This window comes from Gorilla gorilla, chromosome 16, assembly GCF_029281585.2.
Source record: "Gorilla gorilla gorilla isolate KB3781 chromosome 16, NHGRI_mGorGor1-v2.1_pri, whole genome shotgun sequence".
Taxonomy (NCBI): Eukaryota; Metazoa; Chordata; class Mammalia; order Primates; family Hominidae; genus Gorilla; species Gorilla gorilla.
The window spans coordinates 31,988,662-32,004,715 of NC_073240.2; the positions used below are offsets into that span (position 1 = coordinate 31,988,662).

General features: G+C 40.2%; 1 protein-coding gene and 1 pseudogene across 2 annotated transcripts in view; both read left to right on the top strand.

The window, feature by feature from the left end:
- OTUD7A (OTU deubiquitinase 7A) overlaps window positions 1-16,054 on the top strand; it is a 386,443-nt gene that overhangs the window by 90,290 nt on the left and 280,099 nt on the right. The window lies entirely within an intron of this gene.
- On the top strand, window positions 7,439-14,900 carry LOC129527014 (DEP domain-containing protein 1A-like; annotated as a pseudogene).

A 16,054-nucleotide genomic window follows, 5' to 3' on the forward strand; every position in this document is an offset into this window, starting at 1 on the left:
TTTGTACTTTTTTAATTTTAAATCAGAAATTTAATCTATAGTAAAGTTGATTTTCTCCTCTTAATTTCCAAAAGACAGCCATTTCTTAACTTTGTAGAAGAAGCCTCATTTTAAAAATGCATATATACATGTAAATAAAATACGAGCTAGTTTGAACGTTAAATGTTTATTGTGTGTGTTACTGGAAGTGAAGAAAACAGTGGGAAATCTCTTGAGGTGAGTGAAATTGATGCATGGCTGCTTTATTTTTAAGTGATTCTGTAAACCAGAGGGGCAGATACTACAGAAAGAGTCATTTCCTGACAGCTGTCGCGGCTGGCCTGTCTGCTTCTGCCATCCTTGTTGGTTAATCACCCCAGGCACTCTCTTCTTGGTTTGAGGATGACATGCTCCCTCCTTGGAGGGAGCAGATCCCAGCACTTTGTCCTGGACTGGGTTGTGAAGGCTTCTGGGGTGCACTGAGAAGACTCCAAAAGCCCTTACCAGAAGCAGTCAGAGTGTGTGATTGCAAATCACAGGTTGAGGTCGGCAAGAACCTTGGAGAGAGTGAGTTCCAAACCCCCATCTTACCGACAACAGATCCAGGAGGACCAAGGCCTTCCTTGGTGCATGGTACCCTCTGCACCCACCTCCTCCATTTCTCTCTCATCCACCCCTAGGGCTCCAAAGTGGCCCGGAAAGAAGACTCTGGTGTCCAGATCCTAACAGTGACAACCTAGGCCGATGTTCAGGAAGTTGCACTAGGAGCCAGAAGCTGTGTTGTACAAGGAAAACAGTACATTGAGATCCTTTCCCAGGCTCTGAGGTCCAGACTTTTTTCAACACACAAAGGCCACGGAAAGGAGATTTCTTCTTCTACCTGCTTCTTTACCGTCAATTACTTGTACACAGGAATGGTGCATTGTTTTTTATTGTAAAGCAAATGCTGTTTATATGAAATAATTTGCTCCATTACACCAAGATAGTTCTAATGTAACAGGTTGGCAGTGTGAGAAACAGAGGTGTCTCCTGTAGCCTCTAAAAATGTGGATAAAAAGCACATGTTGCCTGGATGCCTTCCAGTGAAAGTTTATATCAGTGAAGCGTACTTTTCAGATTGCATTAGTGCCAGCGTGACGATTCCTGAGGAGAGCTGTTTTTCAGAGTTCTGAGCCCAGTTTTGCCATAAAGGAAATGGAACCCAGGGACTCCAGGAGGTGCCCTTGGCCTTTTGGTTAAATAGGGCACCTGGGTGAGGAATGGACAGTCTTAACTCTGGAGGAGAATTCTGGAAGAGAGTTACAGAGGGAAGACAGTCTTCTAAAATGTGACCCAAGCTCTGCTGTGGAAATGGAGTATTTAGATATATTAAAAATTCCTAAAATAATGTTTCACATTCATCAAGTAGAGTTTATTCATTCAAGATGTAGCTGTTTCCCCAAGCTTCCATTTCTGTTTAGTTTTTCTTCCACAGTGCTGAAATACTGCATTTTTACCCCAAGAATTCATGTCTGCATTGATCTGCATTCCACTAATCATGTTTAAATCATTAAACGGAATAGTGAAGACATTATACTTGATGATGGGGCTGGGAGCGGGGAAAGGAAGAGCGGAGAAATAAATGAATCCCCCACTCGGTGTGTGTGTGTATGTGCGTGTGTGTGTGTGTGTGTGAGAGAGGGAGAGAGACACACATCTTGTTTACTTTTTCAACGAATTAATTTCACTTTTTCCTAATGTCCCTTGGCTAAGGAGAGGCTTTTCTGCCCAGGCAGGCACTCCATGAATCCACACACTCAAACACTCTGTAGCCTGCAGACCAGCACCTGCGGCATTGGAGTGGGCATCCTAAACACTAGGGCTGCCTCCCGAGGGACAGAGCCCCGCTCCGTGCCACTGTGTGCATTGTATGTAGTTCAGGGCATTGGTCAACTAGAGCATGTGCTATTTCGTTAGGTAAATGGAAATTTTTTTCCATCTCTCTTTCCTTTGGATATACAATTTGCAGTGAGTGAGTTTGCTATTCCTGGTCCTTCCCATCACTTTGAGGGATCCAGATGGAATCCCCCAGCTGCACCCCATGGTATATTTCTCCTCACCTGTTGTCTCTCTCCATGGTTTTATCTGTGAAGATTATTGCTGCAAAGTGACCAGTCAGAGCCATCCCTGCTGACCCCCAGAATTCCTGCAGATCTGCCTTGTAGACAAGGTATGGGCTATTGAGTTCCTTGGGTATGGTACTTGTACCCCTCTCTCTATGTGTATTCTTGGGCTCTTGTCCTTAGAATTACTCTCTGCACATTCGGGCATTCCCATGGTGCTGATGACTGGGCAGATCAATCCCCCCAGCCCAGGCCTCTTCTGGAGACTGATGATACCCCTAGATCCTGCGGTCCTACCCATGGCTGGCCACCAGAACCGTGTCTAAGAGCCGCTCCATTTCCTCCCATCAGCCCATCATTTCCACCTGTGTCACCCGCTGTGCTCATCCTCTCCCTCACTGCCCTCTGCCACTGCCTTGGGTGCTTGCAAATGTAGCCTCTTGTGTTCTTTGCTCTCAATTCTGCAGCTGCCCCCTTGCCAGGCTCTGCCTTCAGCCTCTTTGCACACAGCTTTCAGAGTTTGTGGGCTGCCCCCAGAACTCCCTCACTCAGCCCCCTTTAGGCAGAACCCACACACCCACCTACTCCAGGGGCTGCCATGCGATCTCTTCCGTGTGCATCCAACATGGAAGCCCCTGCCTGGCTGCCTGGGGGCCTGGGCTGAGGGTGGGGGGTGGGGGGCCTGCAGTAGCACCCCAGCCTCTACACTGCACTCCATACACACTGCCTGCTCTGTGCTGGTGCCCGCAGCCCAGCTGCCTTCATAGGATGAAGAAGGAGGACCTCCCTCCATTTTCTGTCCATCGTGAGTGCCAGTGCTGACCCAAGATCCTGGCAACCCCACAGTTCATCTAGGGTCCACATGAAGGTCCTAATGCCCACTGGGTAAGGATTGCATTTAATTATGGTTCAGCGTTGACCATTTGGATAACCTTGAACCAGGGAATACAAGTCATTGGGGTACTATAGACTGAATATTTATGTCTCTCTCAACCTAACCCCCAAGGTGATGGGATTGGGAAGTGAGCCCTTAGGGAGGTGATAAGGTCATGTGGAATGAGATTAGCGCCCTTGTAAGAGAGGCCTGAGAGAGACCCCTTGCCAAAAGGCTGTCATGTGAGGATGCAGGGAGAAGTCACCATGTACGAACCAGGAGCAGGGCCCTGGTCAGACTTACTCTGCCAGCACCTGATCTGGGACTCCCCAGCCTCCAGAACCATGAGAAGTGAATGCCTGTTTATGAGCGACCCAGTTTATGGTATCACATTACAGCTGTCCAAATGCACTGAGCTAGGGGGCAGGTGGCCTTGTAACAAAATGCTCCATTTTTTTTTTTTTAGAGTTAGATTGCTTTTTAGCATTTTTTTTATTATTATACTTTAAGTTTTAGGGTACAGGTGCACAATGTGCAGGTTAGTTACATATGTATACATGTGCCATGCTGGGGATTAATGTTAGGAACCTATTAGATAGCAAGCCTCCCTAGTATGCGTTTAAAGCCCAATTTCACTTACTAGCAAATGCCCACTTTCAGGGACAAACTAACATGAACAGTTTAGCTCACACCTCTGAGGAGTAAGGACCCCCGGTTCCTTCAGACCCTGGCAGTCACAGTGCACTGCAAAGCTGTTGACACAAGGCATGCACTGTTTTCCTCAGTATTCCTAAGTCTTGGGGTCTTTGCCTTTAATTGGGTTGTAGCTTTAGTAGAGGAAGGCAGGTCTCCACTGAATTGGGATGCCCCTGTCCCCACATACCTGAGGCTGAATGCAAGGAAAGGTGAACCTTATTAGGACAGGGCAGCTGCCACTTCTTACCAAGGAAGGAGAGAGTAGGGAGGGGCCATGTGCTGTCAGATCTCCAGTCATACCACAGGCTGCAGGCTGCCCCTGTGCCTTGCTCCCACTCTCCCCACAGATTCTGGCAGCCACCATCCAGGAAATACGCTGAGCAAGAAGACCCAACCAGAAAGTCACACCAAGGGCTTGGCCCTTTGGAGCATTCCCGCAAAGCCCGAGTGGTTAGGAAGTACATGTGTCGCTATCTGGAAGTCCCACACTGGAAGTATTATGTGGAATAAGCTTAAGACACAGCCAGGCCATTTGCCAGGCCCTACTGGGAGCGGTACCAGGCGGTAAGGGGACCTGGCCTGGGGCAGCTGTCAGGGGTAGCCCGAAGCATAGGCCCAGAATGCACCTCCCCTCTCCCTGCACAATGACGGGGCGCCTCTGCAGTGTGTGGACAGGTGCAGGTGGCTGCGTGGCAGTGGCACTCTGTCCTTGTACTCTTCCCTGTGTGTCTTTCCCTGGAAATGTTCATCAGTTCTGTGTCTGTTTGTGTATATGTATGTGTGTTTTAACCTCAGATATTAATTTGGTGACTTCTGGACTGAAATTAAGCTTTGAATGCACTGCTGCTGGAAATCAAACATGAATTTGAGAAATCAAGGCTCTCCCCTGGGTGTGGCTTGGCTTTTCCAGCCCCAGGTTCAGCTGATTCAGAACCTGTCCTGAGGGATACACTCACATTCTTCCCTTTCTCGCCTCCTGCCCCTGCTGCCATGCCCATGTCTACACTCATTCCTTCAGGCGTCCAGGAGCAAATCTTTTCCCCTTAAACTACAAGCCCATTCAGTAGAACAGGGTTAGGAGAGTAGTATCCTCTGTGGGGAAAACAGATCACGTTTTGTTACTTAAAAAATTCAGCTTCAAAGAGTATTTTCCTCCTAGATATCTGCACAGTTGATCTTCAAGCTTTTGCACAAATGTCATCTCAATGAGTCTCTTCAATTTTACAACCCACTCTTCAGACACCCCGTCCTGCCCAGCAAGCCAGGTGTTCTGTTGTAGTCACAGCACTTACAGACTCATAACCTATTGTTTAATTTATTTATTTTTTTCTCTGTTCTTATTGGAGTATAAACTCCACAAAGGCAGAGGTTTTCATCCACTGATGTGTGCTGAGCACCTAAAACAATCCTCATTACATAATTATTTGTTGAATGAATGAATATGTGGCTTTTGTTATTTTTAAATAAATCTACAGTGTTGGTCTTAAAACTGCCTTGGGTCCATATATTTTGGCATTTTATTTTCTTGAGCAGCTGAGTCTTTCAGAAAGCGAATAAAGATGATTAGTGTAGTCAAAGTGAAACTCCATAAAACTTTGGAATGGGTAAGTGTTGAAGAGGGGAGGGGTGTGTGTGTGTGTGTGTAAATGCATGGACATGTGAGCGTACACACGTACATGCATAGGTCAGAGGAGAGGATAATGTGTTTGGATGTGATGTTGTGTCTCTTCTTACAGCAGTATCATTTTTTTTTTAAACTATGTTTTCAATCAAAACTGTTCCACTGAGAAGGCATTGGGTCGTCCTTGCCTGATGAGATGGCCTGACCCCCACGAGAAGGCCACGACAACGTCACAATCCACTTGGGTGGTCTGTGGATCCCCCTGGGTTGTTGACTGTTAATTTTAAAAGGCAAGTGTTACAAGCTTTCGCTGTTACGGTGAAAATACATCTTCCTTTCCTAAATTAAGGGGAAACTTAAGTGGCTGATAGTATTTCCCAGACAACTGGGATCATGCTTGAAGCCTTGATAAAAAGTGTGCAGAAAAATCTCTGGATGTTGCACAGAAACTGATGTTGCTGTAATCAGCAACTAGCAGTAAGTATCTGAGATCCCCCTCTGGAGATGCACCTGACTGCGTTTATGTGCCTGATACTAACATGTCCTCATTAACAGAGTGTGCTGGAGCTGGAGCTGGAGCTTTATTTCAGAGTGGCAAGTTCAAGCTAGAATGTTTCATGGCAGGCAGATAGTCATTCACTTTCCTTCTGGGCTGGTCTTTCAAAGTTCTCTTTTTCTCCTCCATAGAGGACAGTATTTTCCAAGGTGTTCAAATGTTTTGGTGATAAGACATTTTAAAGCAGTCTAAAGCGTCATGAAGAGCCGGCAGGAGGCCCCTAGGTGCAAGGCACAGGGTGATCGCAGGGCTGGTTATGGAGCTGTCCCTGGGCTGACTCTGACTCAGCTGGCGGTGGGCAGCCTGCTTCAGCCTGTTCCTGGGCCACAGAGAGCACCTTGCTCATTGGAATTTGCTGCTGTCCCATGGCTGTTTGTATGGCCCAGGAAACCACTGAGCAGCCCTCAACTCCAGAATGCATTTCCATGGAGCTCAACTGGGAGGACTTTATTTGGGGAAGAAAAGAAGCCTCTCAGACTATTCTCTCATAGTGCATGGCTGTGTGGCTGCTCTGGGCATGTCTTCAGATAGCCTGGTTTTTACTTTTTACCCACTGTGCCATTAACTTCATTTCAATGACTGATAAAGTGTTCTTCTTGACAATTAAACAGTGCATTTGCTGATAATTATTTCTTTTTGTTGTCAATTTTAAAGGTGCTGGTCAACAGATTGTGAGTCGATTATAAATTGCCTCTCCCAGCCTCCCACCATCTCATTCACTATTTGTATGGCATGTTAAAATGTTTTGAGGAGTGGAGCGTTTACATAAGCATCTGTTGGTCGACTGCAAATGTGTGTGTGTATTTCATATATTTAAACCCATCAAAAACTCCAGCATCCAGTTTGCTGTTCTCACATTTCAGATGAAAAACTGAAACACAAAGATTAACAAAGTCCCCTAAATTTATATAGATGGTTAATAGTGGAAGCTGGGATTAAACTGGTATTACAGATTACATGTTTGTATCCCCTCCCCCAAATTCGTATGTTGAAATCCTAACTCCCAAGGTGATGATATTAGAAGGTGATGCCTTTGGGAAGTGATTAGGTCATTAGGGTGTATCCCTCATGAATGAGATTAGTGCCCTCATAACGGGGACCCCAGACATTCCATTGCCCCTTCTACCATGTGAGGATGGGGAGAAGGCACCATCTATAAACGGGTAGCAGGCCCTTATCAGACATGGAATCTGCAGGTGCCTTGATGTTGGACTTCTACCCTCCAGAACTGTGAGAAATTGTCGATAAGCTACATATTCAATGGTATTTTTGTTATAGCAGCCTGAACTAACTAGACTGAGTGTGGAAGATGTTGCTTCACCAGATAATGAATTCTGTCAAAGGACATATCACTCATCTTAGCAAATGTCAATATGTAAATGTTTTATATAAACAAAACTCCATCTTCAGTTTCCTGCATTTTGTCATTTAAATGGAGTACATGCTAAATAATAATCGTTCATTAAATGTTTATAGAATTTATATTCATATATACAGATATATAGATAGGCTTATATCTACATATTAAAATATACATATCTGTAATTATATTAGCCAGGTAGTATCGAGTAACCAGTAAAATCAGCTAAAAATTGAAAATAATACAGAAAAACACCACTTTCAACATTGTTAATATTGAAACAAAGTGTTCCTTTAGCGTTACTTGACATTATATACAAACTTCTTTAATACATTGCAAATTAACAGGTAAAAATGGTTGTGCATATTAACCACAGTTAGAATTTAAGGTAGCACGTCTAGATATATTTGGGCTTATAAAGTATATTGTAGGTGCTATTTGAACTTCATATATGTTTAATATACATAAAAGGAATATATTTTTCTTTTTAAGAGTTTGTTTTTATATGCTTTTATTTCAAAAAGTAAATGTCAGCAGTTCCCCAACTTTGCTGCACATTGAAATCAGCTGGGGGGCTTTCAAATGTCCTAGTGTATGGCTGTCAGTCCCAGCCATTCTGATTGAATAAGGTTTAATCTGTGTATTGGGATTTTACCAAGCTATCTAAGTAATTCTAATGTGCAGCAAACTTTGGGAATCCCTGGTGTATGCAGTGCATGAAGAATCGTCAGATTTAGTGTCTGTGTATGCCCCATAACTCATCATTTTTTTTCATTTATTCCTTTACTCACTGTACCCTTGCCAACTATCTGTCAGGGATTATGCAAATGCTGGGCACATAGAGGTGAATGAAAAAGGCATAGCATTGCCCTCCTGCAGTTTTAGTCTATCAGAGGGATATAAACAGTTTACAGGTAAATAAATCAACACTCTAAAATATTTCTTAAAGATTGTGGAAAGTGAGAAGGAGGTCATGAACAAGAGGCTGTTAGGGAGAATAAATATAGGTTCAGGCAGCAAGACAACATGGATGAACACTACAAGTCAGGAAGGAGTTTGGCAGGCTCTAAGGCCAAACAGAAGGCTGAAGTGTCCCATGGGAGAGGCTGAAGAGGTTGGAGAGGGGGGTCTGGTGCAGGGGCTTTGAAGCCATGCTAGTGACTTTGGACTTAGACTTCAAACATTGTGATGCTGTTGGTTATTTTAGGCCAGGAGGCTGGGGTCAGGGTGGAGGTGGAGATGGAGATAAGGTTCTAGTTAACCATTTTAAAAGTTCTTTGTGGTGGCTGTTGCATTCATTCAAGTAAGGGATGATAGTAGCCTGGAGAAGAGTGGTGTAGTAGACGTGCATTCATGATGTATTTGGAGGAACCCACTGGCATCACTGGTGAATTGCATACGTGATGTAAGGAAGAGAAAGGAATCAAGGACAATTCCAAGCATTTGACCTAAGCAATCACGTAAATATTGATGTCATTTGGTGGGAAGGGAGATGGTTCATGGGCCGTTGCCAGTGGATGTGGATTTGGAAGTAAAGTCGGTATTTCTGTCTGGCATATTAAGCTTGAGATGCCGGATAGACATCTAAATGGAGCTGACAAATAGATAGTCCAATAAACCGGTACCCAGACCAAGAAACAGAACATAAGCAGCTGAACAGAAACATTCTTCTTCCTCTTTCAGTATCTACCCTTCTATGACCTTGTTAAACTCAAGTGTTAGTTCTAGTAATTTTTCTGTACATTTTTTATAATTTTCTAAAAAACTCATCTGTGAGTAAAGTCAGTTGAGATTTATTTCTTTCCAATATGTATGCCTTTAATTTGTTGTTCTTATTTCATTGGCCAGAGCCTCTGGTACAATGTTGACCATGAGGGGCAAGCGCAGGGGATCCTTGCCTTGCTCTTGATCGTAGGTGCAGAGCATGCACACTTGCACCGTCAAGTCTGATACAGGCTGTGTGTTTTCAAAGATGCCCTTTGTGAGGTTGAGGGAGTCCTTTTATATTCTTAAGCTGTTGAGAATTTTTTATCATGAATAGATGGTAGATTTTGTCAAAGGCTTTCCTGTATGTTCTGTATCTAGTGAGATTATTATTTGGCATTTTCATTTATTCTGTTAACATAATATCATTATTTTCTAATGATAAACCAACCTTCTGTTACTGGAATAAATTCAAATTGGTCATGGTATATCTTTTTAAATATGTTGCTGAATTTGGTTTGCTCATATTTTGTTAAGACCATTTATGTCTGTGTTCATGAAGGATATTGGCCTATAGTTTCTTTTCTTTGTCTGGCTTTGATATCAGACTAAAGCTAACTTCATAGAATAAGTTGAGCAGTGTTCCCTCCTCCAGTATTTTATGAAAGCATTTGTGAAGGATTAATATTATACTTTCTTTAAGTCCTTGGTAGTATACACCAGTGACACCATTTCAGGGTGGACTTTACTTTGTGGGAAGAGTATTGTTACCAGCTTAATTCCTTTGCTTGTTATTGATGTATTCAGATTTTCTACTTTCTTGTTGTATAATCTTTGGTAATTTGTATATTTCTAAGAATTTGTCCACTTAATATGAGTTTTCTGACTTTTTTACATAAAGTAGTTCATATTCCCATGTAATTAATACTTTTAGTGTCTGTAGTTTTGATAGCAGTGTCCCCTCTTTCATTCATGGTTTTTGTGATTTCTGTACTCGCTTGAATTATTGGTAATCTGACTAAGGGTTTGTCAGTTTTGTTAATATTTCCAAAGAGCCAACATTTGATATTTTATTTTTCTGTTTTCTGTTCTGGTCTTCGTTGTTTTCATTCTGCTTTTGTGTTTAGCTTGCTTTTTTTCTAGTTTCTTAAGGTGGATGCTTAGCTTATTAATTTCATACCTGTCTTTTCTAATATAGTTACATTTTTAATTTTATTTTTTGAATTGGCATACTGCAAAATTGACTTTTTGTTATATAGTTCTGAGTTTAACACACGTATAGATTTTATTTAACCACTATCACAATCAGTGTGCAGAACAATTTCATCACCTGGCAAAACTCCCCCAAGCTGCCCGTTTGTAGTGAGCCCTTCCTTTACTCCTAACTAACCCCTGGCAACTACTAATCTGCTCTCTGCCCCTATAGTTTTGCTATTTTCAGGGTGTCATAAAAATGGAATCATATGCTATGTATTATGTTTGGACTGGCTTCCTTCACTCAGCATAGCAGATTTGAGATTTATCCTTGTTGTGTGAAATCGATAGTTCATTCCTTTTTATTGCTGAAAAGTATGTCATTGTGTGGATGCACCACAGTTTGTTTATTCATTCACACTGTGAAGGATATTTGGGAGGTTCTAGTTTGGGATTATCACAAATAAAGTGGCTATGAACATTCGTGAACAGGCATTTGGGAAAACTAAGTTTTCATTTCCCTAGAATAAGTATCTAGGAATGAGATTGCTGTGTCATGCGTAAGTATATGTTTAATTTTATTTAAAAACTGCCCAACTGTATTCCAGGTGTTTTTTGCTTCATGTAATTTGAAGCTCTGTTGTTAGGTGCATACACATTTCGGATTGTTTTTTCTTTTTGGTGAATTGAACCTTTTATCATTAAGTATTATATCTCTTAATCCTTGGAATTTCCCTTGTTCTAGTCTACTGTATCTGATGACAATATATCTGATGTTAATAGAACTACTGTAGCTTTGTTTCCATTAATGTTTTCATGACATATCTTTGGCCATCATTTACTTTTGACCTATGTATTTTGTTGAACTTAAAGTGGATTTCGTAGAGAAAGTATATTGTTGAGTCTTATTTTTAAATTCATTCCAATAATCGATGTCTATTAGTTGGCATATTTCAGCCCTTTGCATTTAATTATTGATTTGTTTGTACTTAGATGGACAGTTTTTTGTTATTTGTTTACTGTTTGTTCTTTCAATTTTGTACCTGTTTCCCCTTTCCTATCTTTGGGATGCTTGAATTTTTTTAGTATTCTATTTTAACTTTTCTGTTTTTATATTCTCTTTGTATGCCTTTTGGTGATTGCTCTAGAGATTACAATATTCATACTTATTTTTTCACAGTCTGTGTAGAACAACATTTAACTATTCAATATGGAATGTAGAAACCTTACCACCATATAGGTCCCTTTACTTCACCCCCTTTATGTTGTAGGTGCCTTATGTATTACATCTGCAGACACTGAAAGTGCCACCAGTGTTATCACCTTTTTTTTTTTTTTTTGTGATGGGGTCTCTGTCACCTAGGCTGGAGTGCAGTGGCACGATCTCGGTTCATTGCAACCTCTGCCTCCCAGACTCAAATGAGCCTCCCACCTCAGCCTCCCGAGTAGCTAGGACCACAGGCATGTGCCACCATGCCCAGCTAATTTTTGTATTTTTGGTAGAGACACGGTTTTGTCAAGTTGCCCAGGCTGGTCTCAAACTCCTGAGCTCAAGCGATCCACCTGGCTTGGCCTCCCCAAGTGCTAGGATTACAGGCATAAGCCACCATGCCTGGCATCACTTTTACTTTATAGATATTGTATAGAAATTATGAGGCCAATCCACGCAGCCCTCTATGCTATACAAGTTGGCGGCAGGGCCACTGGTTGTGCCGAGACTCGCCGCTGTCTGGGCTGCTGGGTCTTGAGTGTCGCCTACACCGCCATGGATGCCACCGGGCACTGACAGACCTGTGGAGAGTCGGGTTGTGCCTCCCGGGCCTTATCGGGCCACCAAGCTGTGGAATGAAGTTACCACATCTTTTCGAGCAGGAATGCCTCTAAGAAAACACAGACAACACTTTAAAAAATATGGCAATTGTTTCACAGCAGGAGAAGCAGTGGATTGGCTTTATGACCTATTAAGAAATAATAGCAATTTTGGTCCTGAAGTTACAAGGCAACAACTGTTGAGGAAATTTCTTAAGAATCGTATAATTGAAGATATCAAAGGGAGGTGGGGATCAGAAAATGTTGATGATAGCAACCAGCTCTTCAGATTTCCTGCAACTTTGCCACTTAAAACTCTACCACGAAGGCATCCAGAATTGAGAAAAAACAGCATAGAGAACTTTTCCAAAGATAAAGATAGTATTTTTAAATTATGAAACTTATCTCGTAGAACTCCTAAAAAGCATGGATTACATCTATCTCAGGAAAATGCCGAGAAAATAAAACATGAAATAATAAATGAAGATCAAGAAAATGCAGTTGATGATAGAGAACTAAGCCAGGAAGACGTTGAAGAAGTTTGGAGATATTTTATTCTGATCTACCTGCAAACTATTTTAGGTGTGCCATCCCTAGAAGAAGTCATAAATCCAAAACAAGTAATTCCCCAATATATAATGGGGCCAATACAAGTAAACATGGAGTAGTTATACTACGAAACAAATCAGATGACCTCCCTCACTGGGTATTATCTGCCATGAAGTGCCTAGCAAATTGGCCAAGAAGCAATGATATGAATAATCCAACTATGTTGGATTTGAACGACATGTATTCGGAACAATCACAGATTATTTTCTAGATCTCCCTGAACCTCTACTTACTTTTGAATATTACGAATTACTTGTGAACATTTTGGTTGCATCTTCATTTTTGTTTCATTTCGTGGTAGTTGTTTGTGGCTACATAACAGTTTCAGATAGATCCAGTGGGATACATAAAATCCAAGATGATCCACAGTCTTCAAAATTCCTTCACTTAAACAATTTGAATTCCTTCAAATCAACTGAGTGCCTTCTTCTCAGTCTGCTTCATAGAGAAAAAAAAAACAAAGAAGAATCAGATTCTACTGAGAGACTACAGATAAGCAATCCAGGATTTCAAGAAAGATGTGCTAAGAAAATGCAGCTAGTTAATTTAAGAAACAGAAGAGTGAGTGCTAATGACATAGTGGGAGGAAGTTGTCATAATTTAATAGGGTTAAGTAATATGCATGATCTGTCCTCTAACAGCAAACCAAGGTGCTATTCTTTGGAAGGAATTGTAGATGTGTCAGGGAATTCAAGTAAAGAGGCATCCAGTGTCTTTCATCAATCTTTTCCGAACATAGAAGGACAAAATAATAAACTGTTTTTAGAGTCTAAGCCCAAACAGGAATTCCTGTTGAATCTTCATTCAGAGGAAAATATTCAAAAGCCATTCAGTGCTGGTTTTAAGAGAACCTCTACTTTGATTGTTCAAGACCAAGAGGAGTTGTGTAATGGGAAATGCAAGTCAGAACAGCTTTGTAGGTCTCAGAGTTTGCTTTTAACAAGTAGTACAAGAAGGAATAGTTATTATCAATACACCAGTGGCTGAAATTACCATGAAACCAAATGTTAGACAAGGCAGCACAAGTGTGCAAACAGCTATGGAAAGTGAACTTGGAGAGTCTAGTGCCACAATCAATAAAAGACTCTGCAAAAGTACAATAGAACTTTCAGAAGATTGTTTACTTCCAGCTTCTTCTGTGTTGACTGGCACACAAAGTTTGCTGCAACCTCATTTAGAGAGGGTTGCCATCAATGCTCTACAGTTATGTTGTTTGTTATTTCCCCCACCAAATCATAGAAAGCTTCAACTTTTAATGCGTATGATTTCCCGAATGAGTCAAAATGTTGATATGCCCAAACTTCATGATGCAATGGGTGCAAGATCACTGTTGATACATACCTTTTCTCAATGTGTGTTATGATGTGCTGAAGAAGTGGACCTTGATGAGCTTCTTGCTGGAAGATTAGTTTCTTTCTTAATGGATCATGATCAGGAAATTCTTCAAGTACCCTCTTACTTGCAGACTGCAGTGGGAAAACATCTTGACTACTTAAAAAGGGGACATATTGAAAGTCCTGGAGATGGACTATTTGGTCCTTTGCCAACTTACTCATACAGTAAGCAGATTAGTGCTCAGGAGTTTGATGAGCAAAAAATTTCTACCTCTCAAGCTGCAATTGCAGAACTTTTAGAAAATATTGTTAAAAACAGGAGTTTACCTCTAAAGGAGAAAAGAAAAAAACTAAAATAGTTTCAGAAGGAATATCCTTTGATATATCAGAAAAGATTTCCAACCATGGAGAGTGAAGCAGCACTTTTTGGTGACAAACCTACAATCAAGCAACCAATGCTGATTTTAAGAAAACCGAAGTTCCGTAGTCTAAGATACTAGCTGAATTAAAAATTATGTAATACTTGTGGAACTTTGATAAATGAAGCCATATCTGAGAATGTAGCTACTCAAAAGGAAGTCTGTCATTAATAAGGTATTTCTAAATAAACACATTATGTAAGGTGGTGCCAAAATAGATGTTTATCAATGTGAGACTCCTAGGAAACTAACTAGATCTCAATTGAGAGCACATAACATATACTTTTTGTTTTTAACACAGCTATCCAGTAAGGCTATCATGATGTGTGCTAAAATTTTATTTACTTGAATTTTGAAAACTGAGCTGTGTTAGGGATTAAACTGTAATTCTGTTTTTAAAAGAAAATTTATCTGCAAATGTGCAAGTTCTGAGATATTAGCTAATGAATTAGTTGTTTGGGGTTACTTCTTTGTTTCTAAGTATGAGAATGTGAAGAATATTTGAAAACTCAATGAAATAATTCTCAGCTGCCAAATGTTGCACTCTTCTATATATTCTTTTTCCACTTTTGATCTATTTATATATATGTATGTGTTTTTGAAATATGTATATATTTTATCAGATTTGGTTTTGCCTTAAATATTATCCCCAACTGCTTCAGTCATTCATTTGTTCAATATATATATTTTGAATTCTAATTTTCATAATCTATTAGAAGATGAGGATGTAAAAGAAGTATAAGGCAATCATATATTCATTCAAAAGATATTTATTTAGCAACTGCTATGTGCCTTTCATTATTCCAGATATGCGGAGACAATGATAAATAAAACATATAATCTCTTCCATAAGGTATTTATTTTTTAATCAAGGGAGATACGCCTATCAGATGCTTAAAATAACAACATTACCCACTGAAATCAGGGCATATAGAATCATTCAGCTAAAGACTGACTTAGTCTATGATGATGGAACAGGTCTCTAAGCTAGTGGTTTTCAAACTGGTGCACATTAGACTCACCCAAGGAGTTTTAAAACAGCCTATATGCCCAGGGCCTAATTTATACTAATTGAATCTGAATTTTGGGGATATTGTATAGGGATTAGTATTTTTTTTAATCTAGGTGATTCCAATATTCATCCAACTGTGAGAATCAATGGCCTAAGTGCTTTTTATAAACATTTTTATAAGTGTCAAGATAATGGCACATTGACTTTATTTTTACATTGGAAGAAAATGCTTGCCAAGTATAAATGACTCTCATCTTAAAACAAGGTTCTTCAGTTTCTGCTTGATTGACTTGGTACAAACTTGAAGCAAGTTGCCTTCTATTTTTTACTTCAAGATTGTTTCATATCTATTCCTTAAGTGTAAAGAAATATATAATGCCTGGGTTGTAATAAAATCTTAATGTTTAATGACTATTCTCATTTCTCAATGTAATTTCATACTATTTATCTATAAAATGATAGTGTTCCATTTAACATTACTGATTTTTATTAAAAACCTTGACAGAAAATTATGAATTATAAATATGACTTTATCCTGGCTATAAAATTATTGGACCAAATTGAATTCTTTCTAAGGCAGTTGTATACTAAAACTTTTATTGCTTATAGATATGTAAAATGTGGATTATGTTGCAAATTGAGATTAAAATTATCTGGGGTTTTGTAACAAAAAAATTATGAGAAGAATCTATTATATTATCCATATATGTACCATTTCTGTTGCTTTTTATTTCTGAAGTTTCAAGTTTCCCTCCCGTGTCACTCTTGTCTGAGAAACTTCCATT